We start from the raw sequence: 13403 nt of genomic DNA on the forward strand, positions 1-13403 counted from the left end.
AGAGAGCTACAATTTGTTCTTTAAATGAAGGTTCTTTTACAATTGTATTCTCATTTTCTTATTATGAAGTATTGTCATCTCATTTTGTTGGAAACCATTGTCTTATTTGGGGCTCTGAAGCATGTGTTTTAAATTGTTCACAATAATGTGTTTTAGTTATATCTGTCTCCTTTATGCATATAATGGTAGTAGCTTTGGGAAATTCAGTATGATTTTGTATTGTACTGTTTCTTGTCACAAACAAAGCACTGTATTACACAGTTTTAGAAAATCATTTAAATTAGTGAGAAGGTACTTTTTAATCTAAAGTTAATTCCCTGGCTTAGAAAACACATCAGGAATACATACATATAATCAACTGTGCTAACACTGAACTTCTTCCCAGCTACCTCAGACTTGAGATTTTTCTTGTGATATTAAAACCTTCTTCTTCCTTTAAAAAGCAAAAATGACTAATGTGTCTACCACTATGGGATATTTTTGATTCTATTTTGTCCTGTGCCCACATGACATTAAAAATGCCCCATCCTATCTCTCATTTACCACATTCTACTCCTACAAGATGAGTCTACGTGCCAGCTTAGCTTTATGTAATTGTGCTAAACTGGCTCAAGGAATAAAACAGATCTGTGCATACACACAAACACATAGATGCCACATAAATACAAACATATAGACACACAACATCTACACACATAAGCACACATGTATATATGTATACATGTGTATATATAAACATAACTCATGGCAAAATATCCAAATCTAACTTAACAATAGCAGGTTCATTACTACATACTGCAAATGAAATGCATTTCTGAATTGCAAATGTGATCTATTTTTACATCTAGGGACTGATAAATAGGACACAGATATTAAAGGAGAAGCAGAAAATTAAGGGTAGATTTTAACAGGAAAGGAGGAGGGGAGAGTAATATAAAGCACATTTGAAAAAATAAGAAAACACTATTTTATAAGCTTACTGAAACTATATATGTATTGTCTGTTACATATGTGTGTATATACATACATATATAAACAGACACAGAGACACATATATAAATATATTTACCTGTTGATAATGGTCTTCCATGCCAAGAGCCATAGATTTTCTAAAACTCTCCTAATGCCAGGCAAGATAAACCTAGCTTTATATGTTAGTTAGGAGAATCCAAGAGACTACCAAAATTATATAGACTATTGATGCAGCCTGTGGTTACCTTCAGAACTTGAAGGTAAGACCGTGTTTTTGGAGACACACTCACTTAGGATATGGGACTTAAGTAGGATACAATTGGAGCTGACCTGGAAGCCTACTCCTTGAGGACACTCTCTCATAGCATCTAAGGGCACCATGCAAACTACATGGAGTGAAGAGCAATCAATAGTACTAATACTGAACTGTGAAGCCTTCAAATCAAGCAATGACCTCCAGCCTGGCAAGATTTCTTTGGTGGGTTGGTTTGGTTTTGGTTTTTGGTTTGTCTGTTCCCTTTATTTAGACAGGGTTTCACTGTGTATCCCTGGGTATCCTAAAACTATCCTATAGAACAGTCCTCAAAGTAGCAGAGATCTACCTGCCTCTCCTTCCCAAACCCTGGGATTAAGGCATGTGCCACTGCTCTCAAGTCTGGCAACATATTTCTAAGAAGATAATAACAACACTCTTATCTTCACACTAACCAATAGGTTTCTAATTGGACATAAGGCACACTCAGTAGGAGAATATTAATGTCTCCTATAGTCTAATCTACAACTGGTTGAATCAATATAATTTCCAATTGTATTGTAAATAACTATCCTTAGATGAAGCTTTCACCATTCATCACAGAAGCTTCCTTTTGTAGGTCTGAATAGTTTGATAATGAATTATGTCATAAAAATAAAACAATTGACTTTGTTTTAGTTTGAACTAGAGTGAGCCCAAATTTAATTCTCCACCTCTCTTTTTATTTTTTTTTTGTATTTCCTCTGATCAATATATGTGGTTAATGGTTATCTGTACTGTCTGTTATAGATGTCTGGCCTATCTGTTCCAGATGTCTATTGTTCCTGTGTCTGTTCCTTATATGCACCTCTCCCGAACACAATCTTTTCTCTGTATTAACTGAACAACCCTGAAAACGTGATATGGAGCAAAATGAGGAAGTCATTGCAGAAATCTTTAATGGAATTTTAAAGGAGAAGAACTTGCTGTATTGACCCAAGCTAAGCGAGAATAACATTTTAGAATGAAGGGAGCTGTTCTAATCCTACAAGCACATATTACTTTCAATATTTGTGGTAGGTAATTGTTTTACTTTAGCTTGCTTCCCAAATGTTGGCTGCTATCAGGAAATAATTACAGCACACACATTCTCACATACATTATTCTAGGTCCAGAAGATGAAAGAACACATACCATTAAAGTAAATTGTACTAGTTAGGGTAACTATGCCTGTGATGAAACACTATGACCAAATGCAGTCTGGGGAGGAAATATTTTATTTGACTTAGACTTCCACTTCATTGTCAAAATTGAAGACAATCAGGGCAGAAACTCAAGCAGGAACTTGGAGGCAGGAGCTGATGCAGAGGTCACAGGAATTCTGCTTACTGTCCTTATCTTAATGGCCTGCTTAGCCTGATCTCTAATAGAACCCAGGACCACCAGCTGATGATTGCCCAACGAAAATGGGCCCTCAACCATCAATCCCTAATTATGAAAATTTGGAGAATTTTCTCAATTAAGAACTCCTCCTCTCCAATGACTTTAAAGCTTGTGTTATCAACACTAGCCATCACACTATATGTTTAGCTTAGGTTACAAAAGCTAATTATATAGGTTATTCAAGACACAGTATGGTCAGTGACATTATTCTTCACCTACAGGTTAAACTTAAACAGTCTGAGTACACTGTAGGACAGCAGCTTAAGTACATGGTCTTAAATGACCTCGTCCTTGAATGGTATTAAGTTTTCAGAGCTAGCAAGAGATGCTTTCAGAAAAGAAATGTGACCACAAACGAATACCAATTACAATAAGCCAGAACTAGTCAAAATGAAGAGAAAATGGGGCTATGAGATGTCCAGTGCCAATTGACACTACATCTATATCTATATCTACAATATAACCCCTACATATACGGATGAAGGGAATAATGTAAGAGGGTTAGGAGGCATGTAAGAACCAGAGGACCATTGAATATCTGGAAGATATTATTTTGTACATATGAAAGAGATACTACACCCATGACATCTCAGTAATATGTTTGCCTAAACAAGATCTGTATAACAACAACAGCTGACATGCCAGTGTGGGCAGGGGAGATTTCACAAGGTCCTTCCTTTGAAAAAAGAGTTACAGGTTATCAATATTTTCTAGAAAGGAAGAAACAGTTTTCTCCAGGTACTAATCCCCTGACTGGGTTTCTGATCCTAAATGATCATCCCTAATCTCTAGTACATATGAGGAACACTAAGTGGATACAATATATGTATGTCTTTGTGTGTTTGTGCATGACTTGTGCATTGGTCCCTAGAAAGGCAAAAGAGAAGTTGAATCTCTTGAGCTGAAGTTAAAGATAATTGTGAGACATCTGCAAGGTCTAGGAACCAAACTTTTTTTCCTTTTAAAGTAACAAGTGCATTTAATAATTGAACTGTCCGTTAAGCCCCAGAGTATTATCAATTGCTTGTTTTTAATTGTGAAATTATTAATTTATCTACATTTCTGTGAGATTAATAAGAGAAAATATCCTATGAAAGTTGGATAAATGTTGCTATTTCCTAGAGCATATTAATTGAAGAAGGCAAAGATTACATTTAAGTATTAACATGAGAAATATGCTAGCACTAACATAGCGAGTGTAGTATGAGTCACATGTACCAACTGGAGGTACTGAATCTTGGTCTATTGATTGTTCCTACTCTCCTTTGTAGTATACAGCAAATAAGCTAAACACAACAGCACGTTACATCCTTCTACTCTTGTCATACTTCTAAGTACTTACATAATTTCCTTCTGCCCTTGATATTTTCTCCTTGATTTGTGGAATAACCAGGATCCTTCTAGATTTTGAAAGAACCTACAGATAAGATTGCTCTCCCTCCCTTTCCTTTAACTGCTATTGTATCTATACTATCAAATTTACATATTCTTACCATATGTGTAACCAAATTAGATTTCCCCCAATTGCAGTTTTTCTTACTTACAGGCTTAAAAATTTCCCCTTCAAAAATTGTAGTTTCTATTTATGCAAACTTTCCATTAGACTGCTTTTTAAAATAATGAAATCAATCATCTGACAATATTAATTACACATGGCCAAATATCACTTGAACTCAAATAGTTCTTTGACACATACTTTTTCTTTCTACCAGCAGAAACTACCCAGGGCAAATATGGAGAACTACCTTCCTCACCTATTTAGAGTGTAAGTTATTTTACTGATTTTGTTATTAAACAAAAACATATAAATCAAATGCAATATAAAGAGGACTAAACGAGAAATTTTAGGGAATATTTTTCAATAACCAGTAAGTGTATTTGGTCAAACTATCAGTTTTGGTTTGATAGAAATAAAGCAAAAGAGGGTTTTCTAAATGACTCAGTGTTTAAGAGTGCTTAATACTCTGTAATAAGACCTGAATTCACTTGACAAAACCTATGTAGGCTACTCCCAATCACCTATAGCCACAGTTTTAGGGAAACCAAAACTTTGACACTCAATGCACACTGCACTCATGCACACATGCACACGGATACATACCATAAGCATACACATAATTGAAAATAAGAGAGACATACATGAATCTAATCTACATGGGTAGTATAAAAAGACATGATCTTCTGAGTAAATTGGGAGCATGGTGACCTTGGAAGAGGGTTAAAGGGGAGGGGAGAGGCAGGAAGGGGAGAAGAAAAAAAATGTAGAGCTCAATAAAATTCAATTTAAAAAAAGAAAATAAGAAAAATGCACCCTCAAAAAATTACAGAGTGGGTTAAAATTCTAACCATTTTTTCAATTTTAATTATCTTGATTGCACTACACTTTTTGTAATATGTACATTTTCTACATTGATACAGAGCTCATAAACTGGCAAAATACAGATGAGCACAAAAAATTGCCCATTTATATCTTCTCACCTTGGACAAGTTCAAGACTTACTGATTCAATACTGATTTAATTACATATACTGCCATTAGTATTTATGTAACAATGTGTTTATAAAATCAATTGCATCATTTATTTCAGTGCTACAAGCTTATTGTGTCCAACTTATACCTGAAAATTATATTTACTAGCAAGATAAATACATAAATTCAGCAACTGGAAGGGCTTATACCAAAGCTTAATCTGAATCACCATAATAAATTTAATCCCTGAAATCTGATGACATAACTCAAGATGATTCATACAATAATGGTAAAACTGCTGGTATTGAAACTTAGATCTTCAAAAGAGTCTTCTCAGAAACTTTGTTTAGACCAACAGCTTACATTTGTGTACAATTTTAATTTGCAGATAGGTCTAAATTTTTATATATTTCACACCATCAGTAGCTCCAAACAGACAAGGACCAAGCTCCACCCTTGCCTGGAAAAATCTTTGATGCAGAATGAAGGCAAATACAAAACAGATCTGGAGTCTGAGCAGCTTTGAACAGTTTAAGAATGGCAATTCTTAATATGAGTATGGATATTAAAAGTAAAAAGATGCAAGCTAAATTTGTTTCCATCAAATTACTAATGAGAATTACAAAGCTTCTCTTTTTGGAATATCTGTTACCATTGGTGAATTCGATGATAAAATCACTGCTATTTTTGGTGACTTATTTTGCTCATATTTTCCTTTAATTCATTTCTGTGGTTAATGTATGTGATTGTTCTTTATAATTCATCCAATACTTAGAAATATTTTCATGACACAGTTTGTTTAACTTCTTGAACTACAAATGGTACACACATCTACATATTTTCTATTTTTGTTGTTATTTAAACCTGGAAAATGAAAAAAACTGTCACTTCTAGTTCAAACAGTTTTGATAGATCTTTATGCTCAGTGATGAGAAGAGGTAGACATGAACCCTGGTTTCGGAGTTTCATTTCACTACACCAGCTCTGGAACAGAAACTTGGGGAAAAAAAAGCTTTGCAAAACTGGTGAGAAATTGCTCATTTTCAAATTTTAATTAGCAGGACTCAGTGAAAGAACTGGCACATTCACCATAGTGGTTAAACTCAACTAATTTTAAAGCTCCGTTTGAATTTTTTGAATAATTCATGTAAGGCCTGCCTGTGATTTTTTTCCTCATTTTTATTTGTTTTTCTAGAAGTTCTAACAAAGTTCTTTGATCATATGTACCCCTAACCTCATTCTCCCCCATTGAAGCCCCATTTCACAATCCACTAACTATGCCCTAATTTCAAATCCTATTCACTGTTATTAGTGCAATCCATATACACTGTTGAATATGTCCTCTTCACTGGGTTGGGGGCAGGACATGTGCAACCCTTCCAGGGATACATCCTTAAAAGTCTGCCCTTCCCTCACCCAGCAGCTCTCAGGTCTCTTGATAACTTTTTACGTATCTAGGGCTGGTTCTTTATGTCTCCCTCCCTTTTGGTGCTGACACATTACTTTCCTTGAATCCATGAAGGTCTAATGTGTAATATCTAATGTTAATAGCTAGAAATTCATAAGAGGAAATGATTAAACAGGAAGGGATAAAATGGAGAGGGAAATAAAAAGACAGTAGAGGACTAATGGGAGAGGAACAAATAAAAAAGACATTTCAAAAGTCATATGGAAACTTACTGTGGAAATTTCTAAAATACATATATCAACATGTACAAAGGAATAGAAGTTTGGCTCAGAAGTGGAGAGCACTTGATGCTCTTTCAGAAGACCTGAATTCAATCCCAGCACCAATATCTCACAGCTGCCTGGAACACTAGGTCCAGGTGATATGATACGTCTTGCCTCCCCAAACACCTGCTTTCAGATACATAAAGACACGTACAGACATAAACCCCTATAAATAATAAAAATAATAAAAATGTGCTGAATATCTTATATCAACTTGACACAAGCTAAAGTCATGTAAAAGGAGGGAACCTCAGTTGAGAAAATCCCTGCATAAGATGAGACAGTAGACAAGCCTTGAATATATTTTCTTATTTACACATTGATAGGGGGTGCCCAACCCATTATGGATAGTGCCATCCCTGGACTGGTAGTCCTGAGTTCTATAAGAAAGCACATTGAGCAAGCTATGAGGAACAGCCAGTAAGCAGAATGCCTCCATGGTCTCTGTTTCAGCTCTTGTCTCCAGGTTCCTGCCCTGTTTGAATTCCTGTCTTGATTTCTTTCGATTTGAACTGTAGAGACACATGTCCCTAATCTCAGTTCAGGAGGCAGTTGTGGACATATCGCTGAAATCATGGCCAGTCTGTGCTGTACACTCACACACACATACACACACACACACACACACACACACACACACAGCATCTCATTGTGCCAGGAATGGGTTATAATTTATGGAGTTGTTGGCAAGAGATATCACTTGGATCCATACACAGTAATCATTATTATTGCTAATTGTCTTGGGTACCCTACAGAACTCGATGATAAGACCCCATCTCTGAAGACAACACACACTGAGTGACAGAACTCAGGGAAATCAAGTTGGTAGTTATCTAGAAATGTCATTCCATCTGGCTATCTTTCATTGTCCTAGAACCTTCCAGGACAAGAGGAGAACAGTAATTTCCAATCTTACCCATCTATGAATTCTGCACTCCACAACAATGATTGACTAACATGCCATTGGGAATAGATAGATGATAGATCGATAGATAGATAGATAGATAGATAGATAGATAGATAGACAGACAGACAGAAGGATGGATGGAAGTGAGAGTGAGCAGGAGAGTCTTTTGGAATGAAGCTTTCCTTTCATTCGAATCAAAGTTCAAAATTTACCAAAATACTGTTATATTAAATACTTTTTCAAGAATAAATGTTCATAAAGGTATTAATTACTTTTATATATAATATTATTTCATATTTGGTCACAGCCTCTTTCTTTCCTAATATATTCACTGATATACAAATCTAAAACCATAAAGTGTCATTTTCCACTTTTCAACTTTTACAATATATCTGACTGAAAATACAAATTAAAGTGTCTGAAGCTTTGCTTGTATTTAATGGTGAAAGAGTTCACTAGAAAACTCTGAAAAAAAAGCTGTTAAAATATGGTGCTGACTTCTGCCACCAATACAATTGTGTACACAACACAGCAATGAAAACCAATAAGACAAAAAACATTTAAAATATGACAGCCTTTTAGGAAACTGGGAACTGGGAAAGTGGCATATGCATGTCATAATAATTTTTCACAGTTTACAGAATAACAGTTTATAATGTGGTTCTCCAGTTATTTCTTGTACCCTGAACCACAATCCTGAAGTACTAATTTTCTATTTACATTATTTCTAAACAAAGGGACAGAGGCTAGATAGTTTTAAATAATTTTCTAAAGATCACAGAATTTGGAATGTCAAATATGTTATCTATTCAGTTACCAATGTTATTACATATAGGTTTTAAAATCAATGGGCCTGACAAAATATTTATACATCTTAGATAAATAAATCAGATGAATGCTCATTTAAGAAATATGTAGTTCAAAACTTGAAAGAATTTGGAGTTGATGTGAAAACCTCATCCCTGAGCCCTAATTCTGATGGTACCAGAAGGTGCTACATAAGCTGTCAAGAGAGAAATACAATTAAAAGTCTTATCGAACTGTTAAGTCACAGTGCGCAACAACATCCAGCATGGCAAGGTGTTCAAAGGTTGAACTTGTTCACATTGTATCATGTGGACAATCAGCTGCTGTAAAATTGGGCTTTTGTACACTCAGTAGGAGAAAATTATGCCTTGTACTGTAAACTTATCCAACTACCTGCTGCTGGTGAGGCCATGAACCCTACAATGAAATCCACTGTTGGGAGTTTCCCAAATCAGTGTAATTCCCCAAAGCATTCTATGTACTTAATTTCATATCCACAGAAAAGTATTTTTCTAAACCCTCAGCAAAAAGCTTCTTTTTACAGTAGACAGAGACTGTCACAATAAAAAAAAAAAATCCACAACTGGCTAAAATGAGAAGCCAACCATTTTTGGGATGATCAACTCCAGTTACCACATAAACAACTGGGTTCCTACATCTAAAACTCGGAGAACATAATAGACAATGGAGAAAGTCTTTGAGATCACGAGGATCAGTGTGTCTGCTATGAGATACTCTTTGCTAGAATTTTGTACGCAGGAAATCTCACCATTATGGATGCGCAAACAAGGACCGAACAATGACAATAGCAATATTCGCTGAAACCCTGAAGGGGATGAGGTAATTCATACAAGACTCCACTGATTCATGAAGAGCTATGGTAATTAGTGGTAACTAGTGTCTGCTGTGAACGAGAAAATTAGTCTTCTCCAGGGATGAGTCCCTTGATAGGGCTTATTCTAATTGGTAAACACTAAGGACATATACATATGAACATCACTAAGTTTACTCAGTCTGCAATATATGTGTCATGTATGTAACATTAATAAAGAAGAAGAGATCATGAATTTGAGAGCAGCTTGAGGGGAGCCATGAATTGTTGGAAATGGAAAAAGGGTGGTGTCTTAGTGAGGGTTTCCTTTGCTGTGAAAAGACACCGAGACCAGGAAACACATATAAAAGAAAACTTTTTTTATTGAGGTGGTGGCCTACATTTTTAGAGGTTCAAACAGTTATCACCATAGAGGGGACATGGCAGTATGAAGGCAAACACGGTGGTGGCTCCATCTTAATCAGAAGGGACAGGAGGTCAGCTGTATGTCACACTGAGGGAAGTTAGAGCAAGAGGTCTCAAATCCTGCCCTCACAGTGACATGATTCTTCCAACATGGCTGTACCTTCTTCAACAAGACCATACTTGCCAGCTACTCTAAGTTTATGGTGGCCGATCTCATCCAAATCGCCACAGGTAGAAATTACTATAAATGCAATGTTCAGGCATGAAGTCCTCTAAAATAAAGGGTTTTTTTTTTTTTAGAGAAAAGTGCATTTCCCCTGTAATAAATTTAATTTACCTATAGATTTATATATAAAATGTCCATAATAAAATATATTTTGAATATGCCAGAGTCATTCTACAAGTTCAATTTTATTCATTAGCATTATTAGTTCATATTTCAGCATGAAATCAGACAAAAGTCACTGAAAAGAATAAATGTAATTACTTAAATTCTAAAGTTGATTGGCAACTCTTGTCAAAGAAAAATTATTTCAAAACCTATTTATAATATAGCTATTTTCAGAAAGGTAACATTTAAATTCTATTCATTTTACTTTGGAGGAGCTTTTCAACAGGTCAAGGACAAAGGTAGCTTTTCCCTCTGTGCATCAGAAATCCCTTTGATAATATGTTGGAATGAACAGAGAAAGATACTGCTGAATATACTCTCTAATTTTGGAGACACAAAAATATGTGGCCAGTGAGTTCGCCCAGGAATTCAAGACACCTGCAGCTCACCCTGACAAACTGAACTTGATCCACGGAAGTTACTTGGTAGAAAGCAAACCAACAAATACAACTGTAGTTTTTATTCTGACTTCCACATGTACACTGTTGTGGGATATTTGATCACACTATGTGAAGATGTGAGGCTGTTTTATTCTGACTGGTATACTAAATAGACGAATGGTTAACAGCTAGGCAGGAGAGGATAAACAGGACTTTGGGCACAGATAGAAAGAAACTCTGCGAAGAGAGTAGGGATTTACCAGCAAGACAGAGAGGGAGTCAGATGTACAGAATGGGGGAGAGGTAATGAGTCATGTGGCCAAATGTAGATTAATATAAACAGGTTAATTTAGTTTCATGAGCAAGTTGAAAACAAGCCTAAGCTTAGTTTAAACCTTCGTAATTAATAAAAATGGCTCTGTGTTTCTATTTGAGACCTGGAGGTCCAAAGAGAGTCCAACTCCCACTGTGCCAAGTACTTGCATGTGCACACACAGACAGATAGATATATAATACATAAGCAAATCAATCAAAAATGTGATTTGTAAAGCAATATGTCCATGATTAGTAATTGAACACTCATTTGTGAAAGAGTTTTGTATTGTTTTTAACAATAGTTGGAGAGGTCATGGTAGGATGGGAGTAGTGGAGGGAGGGAAACTGTGATTGGGAAGTATGGTATGAGAGAAGAATTTATTTTCAATACAAAAGAATACTGAAAAGTAATAATTTATAAAAAAAATTTTCAAAAAAGAAATAAAGACAACAGTCAACAAATAGGACTTAAATAAATTAAAAATCTTCTGTGTACACTAATGAAAATAACATGTACATTTCTGTTTTTATTTACTTGTTCAAATTAAAGGTAGATCTAAAATAGTTTATCCAGATGTATAATGTATCTGTTTTGCAACAAATATAGGAGAAGCAACAGCCATGAGTGAAATTAGAATCAAAAGGACTACAACTGTGTGAACTACAGACTCATAAATATCTAGCAGAAAGAGATTATAGAAAAGTTAAAATCTGTATTTATTTGCTTTTAGAAAACTCTGTGACACTGTGTCTTGGATTGATCTTAGACTCCTGGTGTGTCTCTAGGTGTCTTCTAAATAAATCCTCCCATCTCTTCAAGTACAACATGTCCTTGAACATTTGATTTTGGCAGAGAAGCCAAAGACAATCATTTGGAATCCTTTTGAGTATCCTAGAACAGACTAGAAATGTCACAGTACTTGTCTCTGAAGAACTTCTCTGATGAATTGATAGTGACTTGCCTGAGACTTCAGTTAATCATCGCCACAGTTGGAAAAGTACAGTTAACAATTAAGCAATATTTAGATGGCTTATTTGCCCATTCTTGGCTATATATTATTCAGAAACTTCAAATCCAGAAATGTCCCAATGTTTGCATAAGATTATAAAAGTATAACCATGTATAAGACAAGGAAATCAACACTTTTCATCCCTTGCATTTTTTTCCGTTTATTTATTTATTAAAGATTTCTGTCTCTTCCCCGCCGCCTCCTCCCATTTCCCTCCCCCTCCCCCAATCAAGTTCCCCTCCCTTGTCAGCCCACAGAGCTATCAGGGTTCCCTGCTCAGTGGGAAGTCCAAGGACCACCCACCTCCCTCCAGGTCTAGTAGGGTGAGCATCCAAATTGCCTAGGCTCCCACAAAGCCAGTACCTGCAGTAGGATCAAAAACCCACTGCCATTGTTTTTGAGTCCTCAGTAGTCCTCATTGTCCACTATGTTCAGCGAGTCCGGTTTTATCCCAGGTTTTTTCAGACCCAGGCCAGCTTGCCTTGGTGAGTTCCCGATAGAACATCCCCATTGTCTCAGTGTGTGGGTGCACCCCTCGGGGTCCTGAATAAAAAACACCAATGATAGCCTTTTCTGGAGAGGTTGTGGAGAAAGGGGTACACTCACCCACCCATTGCTGGTGGGAATGCAAACTTGTGCAACCACTTTGGAAAGCAGTGTGGCGGTTTCTCAGGAAATTCAGGATCAACCTACCCCTGGACCCAGCAATACCACTCTTGAGAGGCCTTATCATACAACAAAAGTATATGCTCTACTATGTTCATAGCAGCATTGTTTGTAATAGCCAGAACCTGGAAACAACCTAGATGCCCTTCAATGGAAGAATGGATGAAGAAAGTATGGAATGTATACATATTAGAGTACTACTCAGCAGTAGAAAACAAGGACTTCCCTTGGATTTTTAATTAAGCAATAGTCTTAGGTTTTTTTTATGATTACTAAAGAAAATAATGGCACACTTGTGTAATTTCACAGTGTTAACAAATTGGGCAGCATATGGGAATACTAGAGTTATGGTTCTACTTGAAAAGATATCTTCTTTTGAGATATGGTGGGAACTGGACCACAAACTGACTCGCTATGTATAGTGTTTTGTAGACAGCCAAGACAAGCCTGAGGGGATTAGCACATTTAGCAGCTCAGAGTTATATGGGAAAAGAAAACAGACAGATAAAAAGAAACTACATTCTGTTATAAGCCTACAAACCACATTAGTTTCCAAAATATCATGACATCCTCCACTATCTCTGTCCTACAGTGGACAGATAGGAAAAGGCAATTTCAACTGGTAGTATAATGCACAAACCCACTTGTTAGCTTCCTTCTTCTGAGTTGCAAGTCCACATACCTCTTACAACCCACTTAAAAGCATCACTGATTTAAGGTTTTACTTTCAAGAACCATTACCATTAGCACCCAGATATGCCCAGTTTTGGCTGCACAGTGTCTATGAACTCTGACCTGTTGATCCATAACAACATCATTCTGACACCGAACAGATGCTCTAAT

Source organism: Microtus pennsylvanicus, chromosome 15, assembly GCF_037038515.1.
Source record: "Microtus pennsylvanicus isolate mMicPen1 chromosome 15, mMicPen1.hap1, whole genome shotgun sequence".
In the NCBI taxonomy this organism is placed as follows: domain Eukaryota; kingdom Metazoa; phylum Chordata; class Mammalia; order Rodentia; family Cricetidae; genus Microtus; species Microtus pennsylvanicus.